Source organism: Sapajus apella, unplaced genomic scaffold, assembly GCF_009761245.1.
Source record: "Sapajus apella isolate SASKATOON/1434 unplaced genomic scaffold, GSC_monkey_1.0 scaffold31, whole genome shotgun sequence".
NCBI classification, from domain to species: domain Eukaryota; kingdom Metazoa; phylum Chordata; class Mammalia; order Primates; family Cebidae; genus Sapajus; species Sapajus apella.
The window spans coordinates 22,501,266-22,516,308 of NW_022436971.1; the positions used below are offsets into that span (position 1 = coordinate 22,501,266).

Below are 15,043 nucleotides of genomic sequence, written 5' to 3' on the forward strand. Positions count from 1 at the left end.
TCTTCAAAGTCGTCCGTCCTTCAGGACCACGTCCCAGCGCCCTCCTCCACCAGGAGCGGTTGGAACCCCTCTGCATTCTGCACATCCCCACAGCATGGCCAGCTCTGCAGAGGCACCTCATTCCTGGGGCCTGAGTGTGTTGAGAGGGAGACCCTTCTGGCAACCCTGCCCTCTCCTCCTCCTGTCCCCGTCTTGAAGTCTTTGGAGCATTGTCTCCCCCAGACACAAGTGCTCAAGAAAAGTGTGTGGAAATGTGGAGAAACAGAGGGTGGGGGTCAGGCTTCACATCTTCACGCGGTCAGCTGTGGGCTGCTTCTGCCCTCCTGCTCTACCCCCACCCTGCTGGGATCACCTGCCCTGGGCAGCCTGTGGCTCTTCCTGGAACCCCACGAGCCCTTTGGTGAAGTGCAGGAGGACGCCACAGGCCGTGGCTTCCCAGGATGCCACCTAGGAGTCGCCGAACCTGCCGCTCTCCGCTGGATCTGAGGGGCTGTCATTAGAGTCATACCAAAGAGCACCGGCCCTGCACAGCTCCTGGGAGGGGAGGACAGAGTTTCTGTCTTCGGGACTTTTGCCCATTTCTGGGCATGTGCAAACACTCTGCGAGGGGTTTATGTGCACAGAAGAGTGGCCCCTTGGAAGTTTTGGGCACATACATATGTTCATTTCCCTCGCCGCAGCCTCAGCAACGCAGGGCGGAGGTGACTTAGACAGCAGGAAGGACAAAGACGCCTCCTGATCCTCACAAGCGCTTACTTCACTTATTATTATTGTTATTTGAAATGGAGTCTTGCTCTGTCGCCCAGTCTGGAGTGCAATGGCACAATCCTGGCTCACTGCAACCTCCGCCTCCTGAGTTCAAGCAATTCTCCTGTCTCAGCCTCCCAAGTAGCTGGGATTACAGGTGCCCACCACCATGCCCAGCTTTGTATTTTTAGCAGAGACGGGCTTTCACCATATTGCCCAGGCTAGTCTTGAACTTCTGACCTCAGGTGAGCTGCCCGTCTTGGCCTCTCAAAGTGCTGGGATTCCAGGCGTGAACCCCTGTGCCTGGTCTACTTCACTTTTAATTCTTAGTCCATCCCCACCCTCAAATCTGTGGAGCTAATTATGCAGGAACCAAGCTTAAGTTAAGCCTTGGTTATAGTGGACTTGACTCAAGTTTTGAGAAAAAGTGAAAGAGAAAAAGACGCCCTGACACAGATGGGAGGAATAAGGCAGTGAGTGGAAACTCCAGGAACGTGGGCCAGTGCTGGCTGCCTGGAAGTCAGCTCCTGTCTTCTGCCACACTGGGGGTGGTTTGCAGACACCCTTCAGGCTGGGGGACTGGACTTCTCCCTGCCTCCTTCATATCTGTGGTCAGCCAGGCAGATTTGAAACAGATACTGAAACCTGTTCTCTCTAAGAGCACCCCTGCCTCAACCCCAAACCAACCTCCGTCTGAGGAAGGCAGAATAGCGGGCAGAGGGAGCCAGGGGCACAGAGAGGCTGGTCCTGGCAGCCTCGCACCTGTGAGCACAGGGAGGCCTGGTTTCCCGGGAGGAGGAGCTCTGCAGCTCCCAAGCTGGGGCCTGGGATGCAGTCCTAGCTCCTACAACCACCAGGGAGGGGCAGGTTGGCCACCACGTGTCACTCACCTTGGAGTGGATGCCTAGGGAGGTGGAGTAGCTTTCCAGAGGCCACAGCTGGTAACAGGTGATGGTGGGATTCTTTCCACTCGGTGGAGCCCTCCTGTGATGGAAGTCAATTGGATACAAATTTGGCTTTGGGGAAGGGGTTTCCCTTCTCTGGCCGTATATTTTGATCCATAATGTGAATGTGGCAGGAGCACGTGAGATGCAAAGCACAGGAGAAGCGGAGCACAGGAGGCACGCAGGGGCCCAGGAGGCCCGAAGCACCTGAGAGGTGGAAAACCTGAGAGGTGGAGCACCTGAGAGGCGGAGCACCTGAGAGGTGGAAAATCTGAGAGGTGGAGCACCTGAGAGGTGGAAAACCTGAGAGGTGGAGCACCTGAGAGGCGGAGCACCTGAGAGGCGGAGCACCTGAGAGGTGGAGCACCTGAGAGGTGGAAAACCTGAGAGGCGGAGCACCTGAGAGGTGGAGCACCTGAGAGGCGGAGCACCTGAGAGGTGGAGCACCTGAGAGGTGGAGCACCTGAGAGGTGGAGTGCATGAGAGGCGGAGCACGTGAGAAGCAGAGCACGTGAGAGGCGGAGCACCTGAGAGGCGGAGCACCTGATAGATGGAGCACCTGAGAGGCGGAGCACCCGAGAGGAGGAGCACGTGCAAGGCGGAGCCCCTCCCAGCTTGCTCAGGGCGTCTCAGGTGCATGCCTCAATGTTTGCTCCAATCTCAAAGCTGGCTTCTGTGCTGTATCAGGAATGATCACCAAGATGGGCTGGCTGGGCCTGGCAGGTGCATCTCTGAAAGGATCTGAAGTATTCTACAAAGCCTTGAGGGTTCAGCAAAAAGCCCTGAGATTCAGATCAGATATGGTAGATAGCAGGGTGGTCTCCAAGTAGTTCTGCCTGTGATTTTGTGGGCTGATGACCCCAGAAGCTCCTGCAGCATGAGGATGGGTGGGGTCGTTCAGAGGGGCAAGAGGCTGGCTGCTTTGATAGCCTTGGAAAGGCTGTGTTTTCTTAATTCTGTGCGGAGAGTTCCCAGGGTGTTAGCCTACGTAGTTGGTCTGCATTTCTCACGAGTGTGCATTTTGGTTTTTAACTACATAATTTCTTTATGGAAAGTAATTAAAAAATATTGTGCTGCAAGTGACCCTGTATTGAACAAACCTACATACTCAAATAAAACTCATACAACAGGCACTTTAGGGAACTCACTCATGGGAAAAATCACTTCCAACTAGTGCAGTGGTGGCTGGGAAGAGGGGGTGGAGGAAGGTGTAGGGGTGGGGCTGTGGGCTGAGTCTCAGGGACAGGTCAGGTGGGGACGGCTGGGTGTGGGGAATAGGCGCGTCTTCTGGTCAAAGGGGACAGAGCTGTGCTGTCAGGAGGAGCAGGAATGGGGGGTGTCCCAGCAGCAGTTGATGTGTCATTCACCTCCTACTGGGCCTTGAGAAGCGAATTCAGAGTCACACAAAACACATCCCATTCAGTTTTTCTGGAACAAACCTGTTGCAGAGTGTTAGTTGAACTGTGTTATAGTGTATCTTGTTTTGTGTTTTTCTCACTCAGAATGAGGCTTCACACTTGCCCGGGAAGGGGGGTGCTTGAAATCGGGGTGCTCTGCTCTCAGTGGAACACACACCGTGCAGTAGATCTCGAATGATTGACAATTCCGTGCTGAATCAGACACTGCCTTCTAACACCTTCTAGCATGGAAACCGGCAGAGGGCTCTAAAATTTAAGACAATTCACAGGATGGAAGATGAAAATTAAGCACGTTCCATTTATTATGTAGTATCAACTAGATAAAAGGCAGTATTATAAGGTTTAAGATAGGGCCTCAATTCAGAAGATTATATTCAGTCCACTTTATTAATCATCTACTGCCTTCCAGGAACCCTACTAGGTATTTTACTTCTTTTACAGTGAATCCTTTTTATAGTCCTCAGAAGTAATTTTACCCTTACTCTCTATAGGAGAAACCTGAGTCTCAGCAAAGTTAAATCACTGGTCCTAAAGAAAGAAGTGGTGCCAAGGCTGGAGCCCTGGTCTTTCTGACAACAGACCTTGTGCCCCTTCAACTCTGCGTTGGTCCAATCTAGGCTCAGAGCTCAGGTGTTCCACTGGGGACAGAGCTTGAGCGCCGTGGCTGATTTCCCATGGGATGGCTGCGTGTCTTCCAGTCTGCAGGCAGAGGCAATGAGCTCCCGGCACTCTGCCACGTGCCTCCTGCAAGCTGATGAGGTCTGGGTGCTGGGATTGGTACCTTCTTGTCAAATCTTAATGAACTTGCTTTTGCGTTCCGGTTAATTATTCTGACAAATGGCCCGCGGTTGCCTGAGGACTGCACATGGGAGTGGAGCTCCAATGCAGGAACCACGACCCCACAGAGCTCCAGCCGCACCATGGCAAACACGCCCACAAACGGAAGCAAGGTCCGGCCTGGGCTCTGCACTCTGTCAGACCTGCTCTGGAAGTCCCAGACACCCTCTGTGAATTTATTCTGGCCCAAGGATAATTTGGGGGATCTAGAGTTGAAGTGGTTGGGTTTATTAAGATGGTGAGGGGAAGTGGAACAGGGATTTCTTCTTGAAAACAGGGGTAAATAAACGTGAATAGCTGAGGTTAGCTCTCAATTTGTCAATCCAAGAGCTTGTGACTCTTCCCAAATGATTTCATTTCTGACCTACACAGCTCTCCTGTGTTGAAAGTCAGTTGGATGTAAATTTGGCTTTGGGGAAGGGGTTTTGCTTCTCTGGTCGTATTTCCTGGTTTCAAGGGTCTTCTTTTCAGAATGACTTTCAAAACTCAGCAAATGGGAACTGTGCAGGAAGCAGCGAAGGCCGTCCTGCTGCGGCTGGGGGTGCCTTTGCCTCTGGGCATACCTCTTCACCCCTACCCATAAGAGCATCCTCTATCAAGCTGGCAGAGATTCGTGTCTGGTCTCTGAAAGGGATGCGACCCCTCTTCTGGGATCCCGCAGTAGTGTCTTGCTGCCGTGGGATCGAGTGTGAGTCCTGTGGTGCTGCGCAAGCCACGGCCAGCTTCTTCCCTGGTCTCTCTCCCAACACCCTTGCAGCCTCTCAGCCACACTGAGCAGCCGTCCCTTTGTTCCTCTGGGCCTTGCCGGTGCTGTGCTCTCTGCTCCAGCCATCTCTCCCTCAATGCTTAAAAAAAACTCAAATTCATCCTCTAAGACACAGCTCAAGGGCCGCCTCCACTTGGAAGATCTCCCTGACCCAGGACTTATTGAGATGTTTCTAGAGTTGTTGCATTCTAGGATTATTTTCTGCTTACTTGCCCATCTCCCTGGATAGATTGTGTAGTCTTGAAAGCTGGGACGATGTCTGGCTTTTCATTTTACCCCCAGGACTAGCAGAACACTTGACAAATAGCAGGTACTTGTGTACATGGGTGAGGGAGCAGAGTAAGTGACTTCTTTGTGACCTTAGATAAGGAAAAAGAGGTTTTGTTGAGAAGATGTATTCATTGTAAAGGAATTTGTTGCAAGCACACTTCCATTTACCAGCAAACGTTTAATAAACATATCTTATGTGTGTACCATAAAGTAGTCTAGGGCATCAAGCAGGAAATTTTTGTTATGTAAAAGTTTAGAGAAAAGGTATGTTTTCGGGGCTTTTAAAAAACAGGCAGATTTTCAGCTCCTAGAACAGTGCCTGGCGCATGGTGGGCACCCGCTAAACATTTGTCGAATGATCGAATGGTGCGCTCCAGAGCTTAAAACGACTTTCCAAGTGTATGATCTTGCACTGAAATTCGTACAAAACCGCAAGGAAATGTGCAGAGATTATGATCCCAATTTTAGATGAGAGAATGGAGATACAGAAATGTGAAGTGACTTGTCCCCTGCTATTGGACTTGGTGGCACAGCACAGAGCCAGCAGCGGCTGGGCGGAACCTCAAGCAAAGTTCGTTGTGACCGCTAGTTGGGAAAATCTGGGAGCTCACATGCACCTTCATTGTTCACACAACAAATGCTCTTCGAGCACCTACAAGGTACAGGCACTGATCTTACGGTTAAGTCACTCAGCAGTCAGCTGGCAGGGGACAACTGTGGCCCCCCCTAGAATGAGGGGGTCTTGCTCATGGAGTGTCTGCAGCACGATGACTGCACAGGGGAATGCCAAGGGCATGAGGCCTTCCTCGGAGAGTCTGACTGCATGTATGAGCTGTCCCTGGGCAGGCGATGAGAGAAGCCAGGCCCATAGCGATTAGCTTGGTATATAGCTCCGTGGCGGCTGCGATGGGATGGAGACCACAGATGATGAGTTGGCACTGCATGCGAGGCCCATGCAGCACAAGCCTTGAGGACACGAAGAGAAACAGCACAGTCACTGTCCTTGGAGCAGTCCCAGCCAGTGAGGAAGATGGCACAGAAGCAGGGGGAAGCGGTGCACACTGGGACAAAGCCTGTGCGGGGTTCCACTCCATCTCAGGAAGAGGCAGCTAACGAGACAGGTGCTGACCAGCGCAGGGGTGGCTCAGGTGCACCTCAAGGTGCAGTAGGGAGGGGGACTGGGACTGGGGCTTATGTTTAAGGCAAAGGGAGCAGCAGATTCAAAGCTGAAGTGTTTTTGCAGAACTGGTAAGTTGAAATACATGAAGCATAGAGCGCAAAAGGACAGGTGGGAAGAGAGGGCAAGAGGCGGACAGGAATCCAGGAAGGAATTCCTGTGAGCCAGGGAGGCCCTCCACACAGCTGAAGCTAGAGCTCCTGCACAGAGGGGGGTCAGCGCAGGGGCAGGCAATATGCCCGTTCGAGGCTTGAAGGAAAGGGAGAGGACAGTTGCATCCAGCCGCTGTGGATGGCTTCCAGCGGACCAGAAACACCAGAAGCCGTGCTGGTTGGGTGAAGGGCATCAAGTCTTCCTTCTCTGACGCTTCTCTGCCTTGGTGCAGACACGCATTTTGGATGTTTCCTAGCAGCTCTGTGTCTTTCCTGGAGTGGGATTGAGGTTTTGATTCCCCCGAAATCACCCTTGGCACTCCTCCTCCAAGGCTGTCATGCAGTTCTCATCACCTTACTCTTGAAAAAACGCTTGGGGAGGAGTGCCCCATCGGGAGGTGTCTCTGGCCCAGCCTCCCCTCATCCCTTCCAGGCTTGCTCCACACCTGTGGGAGAGCGTGGGATTCCAGCCTGGGCAACGGGACCTCGCAGGTCCTCGTTCCCTCCCTTGGCAGTTGGCGCTGCGTTCTTATGCCTGCTTCTCACCTCCCCTTTGATTCTGGCTACCTGTTTGGACAACTCCCTGGCTTACTGAACTCAGCTCTCAGCTTGCTTCTTGATTCTGTATATTTGCTGAATAAATATTGAATGAATGGAGGCCTTTGATCTCCCTACCGCTGACAGCTCTCGGTGAGGCACTGCCATGGCCTTGATCTTCTGAGAACCTTGCTGGCCACCTGAGGACGGCCTGTGATGTCTTACCCGAAGAACTGATGTTTGCTGGGTTAAGTCACGTTCTATTCTGTGAGGCACGAGCAGACCCTGGCTGAGACTTTAGAACACCCACACAAAGTTTTATAAAGTCTCTGTCCTTCCTAACGTTTGTCAACTTGTGTCTCCTCTAACCTAGAGGGTAGTGACTGCCTCTTCCACATCCAGGAGCAGACCTTGGTCACCATGGAGACACATCCAGCTGAGAGCTGCCCACAAAGACCGTACCATGAAATGTGCTTTCTTTTCCTCTTTCAAGGTTCCTCTTTTCAGAACGACTTTCAAAACTCGGCAAATGGGAAATGTGCAGGAAGCAGCGAAGGCCGTCCTGCTGCTGCTGGGGGTGCATCTCAGCTTCCGGGAGGGCTGAGACACTGCCTTCACCTGCCAAGTATTTTAAACACTGAACCCATCCTGGAGGGTAAATTGCCCTCTTCAACCAAGTCAGACTTAAAAGCAAGGCACTCACTGCCTTGCCTGCTTCTCTGTGAGTTGCAGCTCTGCATTTTGACAACACTCAGCGCTCACGCTTATCAGAAACAACTAAAGATGCTGCCTCGAGGTCCCACTGTATCTCTGTGTTTAGAATTCGTATCAATGTTAAAGATAATTTAAGAACATCCTCGCATTATTTTATATATCACTGATAGGTGAGTGGACCAGAAGGTTGATCAGTTTAGTGTTTCCAAGTTCTTCTCTCCTACTTTGCATTTTTGCAGAAGAAAACACCTGTCTCCTGTGGCAGGGCCATTTCCAAGTATTGAGCTAAATTGGGGAGTGGAGACTCTGCCCAGGTTCTGTTGTAACACTCTGCATGAGCCTGGTCAAGTCACTTGCCTTCTCTGAGATTCATTTATTCACAAAAGGAGCAATTTGACACGCACATTCTAGGCCACTTGTGTTTTCTCTCGTTGGCATTGTCTAAGGGGCTCATGCAAAGTGAGCTAGGAAAGCATGAACAATAATTACTGACTTGATTCATTACTAGTCATCAAATTAGCTTGAGTTGTTCTATTTGTGTTTAATAACATTTATCAGCAGGACTGCAAATTACTAACACACAGTGTGGAAAATAAGAAGAAACAAGGAGCCCCACAATAAAACTAAAATACTCCCTCTGTAGAGATAGGTGTTTTGAGGAAATCAGTTCATGGTGATTATTCTATGGGATATGTGTTTGTGCATTTGTTTGTTCATCACTGAAGTGGTTCATCCCAAACCCACTGTTTGTAACTGCCTTTCTCACTTGTCTACATATAAACAGTTATATACATTCAACATAAAGACTAGTCTCTATTTTTCTCCTGTATTCTTTTCTGTGATGAAATAGTGTGCCTTCACATTGAGGTACCAGATTACCTTGTCAGCTGAAGAGCAATGAGGTTCATAAATTTGGAAAGGAGAGCTTCATTTCTCCTAAAGGGCTGCAGCCTGCAGACCAGCCATTCTGACTGGCTGGGAAGTGTAGCCTCTAGTCAGAAGCTGGAAACAGACTCTAGGAGGAAGGGGCAAAGGGAATGGGAATTTTTGCTGAGTGGTGTGGCTGAATATAAATATTCAATAGGCTATAGGAGGAGTCATGAATATTTATGAAAGAAAAATCAGGCATGTGAAATTGAGCTTCATGCCTCCCCAGAGGACTCATTTAAAAAAAAAAAAAGGTGCTGTTAGCATGATTTAAGGGTGGAGTTTTCTGCTTTCTGCGTTCAAAAGGTGCAGCAGAAGACATGAAAAGCCTTACTGTGCATCTTTCTCTGCCCGCTGGCCAGTGGACTCTGATCAGGAAGGAAAGCTGCTCAATTGTTGTACTGAAATTGCAAAAGGGTGGGGCAGCATCTGGATTCTTTTGAAAGGGTTGGTTTCTGTTCATCCTTAGGGAGTAAGCCTAAACATGATTAGCAAGTGAGGGAGTAGAGCCATGCCTGTCTGACCTCCATGCCCTCGTGGCCTGAAACTTAGTTTCCAAGATTACCCCGGGATCCTCTTGGCAAAGACCGGTTCTGTTCAGTGAGTTGGGTGTCTGACAATTTTATTTTTATTTTTCAATACTTATCCTCTTATGGCTCTTATTTAGTGTATTTCCAATATTTGTCTACTATAAACAATGCTGTGATTTAAAGAAAAGTTGGAGATAAATCTTTTCACGCTTTGAGGGAACAACATTTTTTACACTTCTTGCACTTTCAGTACAACAACTGAGCAGCTTTCCTTCCTGATCAGAGACCACCGGCCAGGGGCCCAGAGAGTGGTTCTGGCCAGTACAGAGGGATGCAGAATAAGGGTCTTCATGTTCTCTGCTGCACCTTTTGAACTCAGAAAGCAGAAAACCCCACCCTCGGATCCTGTTAACAGCACCATTTTTTTGTTTTGACATGGGTCCTCTGGGGAGACATGAAGCTCAACTGCACACACCTGATTTTTCCTTTCATAAATAATTTTTAGGGTAAATTTTTTTTTTTTTTTTTTTTTTAGATGGAGTTTCGCTGTTGTTACCCAGGCTGGAGTGCAATGGTGCGATCTCGGCTCACCGCAACCTCCGCCCCCTGGGTTCAGGCAATTCTCCTGCCTCAGCCTCCTGTGGGTAAATTCTTAAATGTAGAATTGCTTGTTCCAAAAGAAGCTTACAACTTAAGGACTTGGATACTTATTGACATATTTCTCTTTTGAAAGGTCTTAACAGATTTTTCACTCTCTTCTGAAAAGTAATTGGAAGCCTATTGGTTCCAATCTTAAGAGTTCATCATTAAGATTCTTCTTTCACTTAATCTAAGAGTTATATGCCAAAAAGAGTATTTAAGCACATAATGGAAAGTTATTGGAAGAAGTTTCCTTCTGCCATACTCACCTATCGGCGCATGAGTAAATTCAGCTTTCAGAACAGCTCCTCTTTAACAGTTTTTGAGATAGCTGTTTCCACTAGCCTGATGTGCTGTTTTTCTTACACTCTTGCCAACTTAATTATTATCAAAATAATTTTGGCTCACGTTAGGATGAAAACATTATATTATTATTGTTTTGCATTGCATTTTTATTTTAATTTTGAATAATAAGTATTTAAGGCTATACATTTCTTATTACTACAGATTTTGTTGCATTCCATAACTCTATGTGTAGTTTCCTCATTGTTAATTTCTAAGTAGTATGTAGTGGTAGTTTTGCCAGTAAATCCACTGAAAAAGATTTCAAGAAAATCCAAAGTGGCTTTATTCCAGTAAACAGTTTGCAAACTAAGGTGACATAGACTTTGGCACAAAACAAAGTGTGTCACAGAGAACAAGGAGGGTTTGTCTTTTATAGAGAAAGTTTCTGCCCAGGTTCCCACCTCCTTGTTTGTGCGAATTTGCTGAGCTCTGATTGGTCAATACAGGTCACAGTAGACTGTCTGGTTCAGGCCATGTGAACAGAGACAGCTATAGAAGCCCCTGAGTGAGCCCCTGAGAAGACTTGTGTGACCTTCCATGTGACCTTGTCAGCAGATGGACCCAGACTGTCCTTTGAGTTCAGGCCCAGTGAGCCACTCAGGAGCCGTCTTGAAGGACTGGCTCTTTTGGGCTTCACAATTTGCTTTATTTCTTTAACTTAAGAGTTTTTAGATTTTTTTTTGTTGGCAAATTTTCTTTTTGTTTGCTTATTCAAAAGTTCTTTTCAGTTTTGTGGCACTGAGGTAGACACTGTAACCTAGATGATGTACCTATCTTCTTTGTAAATTGTACCTTCTATCGTATTGTAATAATCTTTATTCTATTTACCTTAGAGAGATTATCTTTCATTTTCTAAGTATGCATAATGACTTTGTGCCGACTTCTCAAGTAAGATGAGACATTTACCACACTTTTCTTTCTAGTAAATGCTCCGTCAGAAATGCAATTATTTCATATCCTTAGTATTAATATTGTTATTGATGAGTATATTATTAATGATTGTATTACTACTATTAGCCTTTAAAAATTAGGCTAAATTTTCATGATTTACTTGTTAGAGTGTTTATTCTCATTTATTTTAAAACTTCTCCATTCCATTCTTGCAGTGTTAAATCCTATTCTGTGTTGATTGTTTGCAAATACTTTTTCAAGAAAGGTATGCAATTCCTATATATTTTTTCTTTCCTCATAAAGTCTTTTTGCCAGCCTTGAGTTTGGCTATTTTAGATAACATTCTTTGAAAGTTTAAAATATTTTTCAAGTACTATGCTGTATTTAATACTAATCCAATTTTTTTCATTTGCAGGTAATATGTTATTTCCTGGTAATGGTGGTATAATTTTTTAAAATCTGAAGTTACATATATTTATATGTCTGTATCTATATATAATTTTTAATAGTTTTGCATAAAATTTAACAACTTTTGTTGATCTTAAGCTTTGGATTTCTCTTTAGTTCCAAGATATGTTTAATTTTTTTTTTTTTTTTTTTTTTTGAGTCAGAGTCTCACTCTGTTGCCCAGGCTGGAGTGCAGTGGTGTAATCCTGGCTCACTGCAGCCTCTACCTCCCAGGTTCAAGCGATTCTCATGCTACAGACTCCCAAATAGCTGGGACTATAGGTGTATACGACCACACCCAGCTAATTTTTGTATTTTTAGTAGAGACAGGGTTTCACCGTGTTGGCCAGGCTGGTCTTGAACCCCTGGCCTTAAGTAATCTGACGACCTCAACTCCCCCAAAGACCACCACCACCAAAGTGCCGGGATTACAGTTGTGAGCTACTGTGCCTGGCCAAGGCTTGGAATTTTGTATGTTCTTTTTACTTTTGGAATTCCTAAATTGGAGATCTGAGATTTGCTTTCTGTTGGATTTCACCTCAGAATTTAGATCTTAGGTTTTTTTTCATTGTTCTAATTCATTGATTTATTCTTCTGAAGATTTCAGACTATCCCATTCTGCAGTCTGTAATTAGAGACTGTTGTTTTAGATGTTTTATGCACACCCTCTTGATTCCAGATCACGGTTCCAAGGTCTGCGGGTGCCACGATTTTTGAGTTTACTGAGACCACAGATTGGAGACTTGAAGTGTCCCCCGGGTGCATGCAGCAGACCCACTTCACTGCAGGGAAGGGTGGGTTCAGAGTCCTCTGCTTGGCTTTTTGTTTGTTTGTTTTTGTTTTGAAATTTCTCTGTCTTGTCCAGTATCTTTTCTCCTTGTTGCATATCCTAAAGAGGGAATTCTGCTTTTCCAAGAATGGAAGCTGGGATAGATTTCAATGGTGATTATGTGGCCCCCTATATGAATCTTTCAGACCCATATGAAAGGCCTGGAAATGCTTAAACTTTTTGTTATTTTGCTTTCTCAGTTCAGGGGTGAATAGTCTCTGGGGGGGGATGTGGATGCAGAGCAGAGCTGGTGACAGTGGGGAGTGTGACCTCCATGTGATTCTTTCATTCTCTGTCTTCCCTGGAATCTTTTCACAGCTCCTCCTGCCCTGTTAATTGATCTTTTGTACTACCTCAATCTGGACCACGATCTGGGCCTCGTCCACAGCTCTGCTGTAGCCCTGAGCGGTATCGGAGGGATTCTTCCTGATGAGGTCTCAGGCCATCATTCTTTCTCTCTCCCCTCCAGGTCTGCATGAGAATGTCATTTTAGTCAGAACCGCAGAGCTGTGGAGAACCTTCAATCCCATTATGGAGCTGCACCTGGAACCTGGAAACTCGGAGAAGTTAAACGGTTTGTAAATAACATCCACGTGGAGCTGCTACTGAACTCAAATACAGGTTTAACCATGGCGTTAGCTGAGTGACTGCCCTGCTTGGCTAAGATGTGTTTGTTCCCACTAAATCTCTTGCTGCAATGGGACCCCAGTGTCAGGAGATGGGCCTGGAGGGAGGTGTTTGGGTTATGGGGGTGGATCCCTCGTGAACAACTTCGTGCCATTGTTCTACCAGCAGAGAGTGAGTTCTTGCTCTCTCAAGACTGGATTAGTTCTCGAAGGAGGGATTAGTTCCCAGAAGTGGGTTGTGATAAAGCCCAGACACCCCTCGGATTTGGTCCTTCCTGGCACCTTCCTGCCGCCCTTTTGACCTTCTCAGCCATGTTTTGATGCAGCACGAAAGCCCTCACCAGAAGCCAAGCAGGTGCCAGTGTCAGGCTTCCTGTACAGCCTGCAGAACCGTGGGCTAAATAAACTCCTTTCTTTCTGAATTACCCAGGCTCAGGCATTCCTTCACAGCCACACAGAAACTAAGCAGTGGCCTAGAGCAAACCACATAGATCCATTCAGCTTCGGCCTCTGTAGCCGTAATGTGGGGCTAATAAGAGTGTGTAACTCAAAGGACTGTGCAAGATTCAGAGAGAATACGTCTATGCCACCCAGCCTACAGTGGCACAGGGCGGCCTCTCGGTGAACGGGCACCACTGCTGAAACACTGTATGCTACTACTATTCTTGTTGCCTAAGGTGTTTTAGTTACCTGTAGTCATTAGTTTTGCAATGAACAGTGTACCAATTTGCTCAGATCAGAGTCATCCTTGGATGAAAGACAACTGGGAAACAGGATATTGACATGATCTTAGCGTATTTCCCCTCAGGTCACTTATTATTAACAAGCAGAAAATAATACCTTTAACGTGGAGATATCTGGAGGTTATCACCTTAACTAAGTAATGAAACTTGCACCACCAGTAATGGAACAGTCTTCTGTGCACTTCCTAAAGTGAAGTGTGGAAAAGACATGATATTGCTTGCATAGTGTTTTTGCCAATAGCAGTTAGTCTGAATTGAATTGTGAGAAAGCAACCAAGCTCAAACAGTGCGATATCCTGCCAGCAGCTGGCCCAAGCTTCCAAAGGTCAGTGAAAAGGAACGCAAAGAAAGGGGGCGACGTTACCTTCGATAAAAGGAGGCTAAAGACGTATCGTAATAAAGGCAGTACAGGGCCCATTGGAAAGTTAGGACGTGGACTGAATGTTAAATAATATCTCCATGTCAATGTCATGCTTTCTGAGTACAATAAGGGCATTTGGTTATATAGGAGCATGTCCTTGTTCTAGGTAGATACATGCTGAAGTGGTTAGGAGTAAGAGTCATGATACATGCAACTCCTTTTCAAATGGTTCAGCCAAAAACTGTGTGTGTGTGGGTGTACATACAGCATGTAGAGACAGTTGTTTAAAGCAAATGGGGTAAGAAAAATAAGCTTACATACGGTTCTGATATTATACCAATTATATTTGTAATATCGCTTTAAAAATTCCCACTAAGGAGATAAAAGAAGCAACATCATGGTGAATAAAAATGGAAGAAGATAAAGCGCAGACAATTCATAGCCTTTACGTCGCAGGAACACAGTGAGGATTAAACACAGCAGTGTGTTAAAAGGGCTGCCCTGGTTTCAGTGTTCGAGTCTCCTCCAAGATTCTCATGCAGCAGTATTAAGGGGTGCGGCCTTTGGGAGGGATCAGTGTTCTCACGAAAGGGCTGGAGAAAACCACTTTGGCTTCCTTTTGCCCTTCTTTCCCTCCCACCTCGTGAGGACACGGCCTTCCTGCCCTCTGGAGTGAGCAGCAACAAGGTGTGGTCTTGGAAGCAGAGACTCGACCCTCACCGGACACGGAACCTACCTGTGTCTTCATCTTGGACTTTCAGCTTGTGGAACTGTGAGAAATGCATTTCTGCTCTTTATAAATTACCCAGGCTTAGATATTTTGGCAGGAATGGACTGAGACAAGCACTAAGCACATGATAAAAGCGGAATAAAGTTAATTGTAATTTTGGCAACAGATATTTAAATTTTAGTTAATCTGTGTTTAAAGTGTGCTGAAACTTCATTTGATTAAAAGTAGTCCGGTTGGTTAGACAGGACCTTATCCGCTGTGAGAGCATGTCCTTATAGGGGCACGTGGCAAGGTAAGGGGCGTGGATGTGACCTGTTCCCTGCGCTGGCACCTGACATGCCAGGCATAACTGGCATGGGGGCAACTCTGATTTCACATGTGTATGTGAAGCTCAATAAGGGCTTGACAGGTGG

At 46.8% G+C, this 15,043-nt stretch overlaps 1 long non-coding RNA gene across 1 annotated transcript; it reads left to right on the top strand.

The window, feature by feature from the left end:
* Nucleotides 1-11,129: 11,129 nt before the first annotated feature.
* LOC116561907 lies at nt 11,130-12,745 on the top strand. The gene is made up of 2 exons (XR_004273667.1): nt 11,130-11,159; nt 12,640-12,745. It is a non-coding gene; the product is annotated as an uncharacterized LOC116561907 (long non-coding RNA).
* Nucleotides 12,746-15,043: the final 2,298 nt, after the last annotated feature.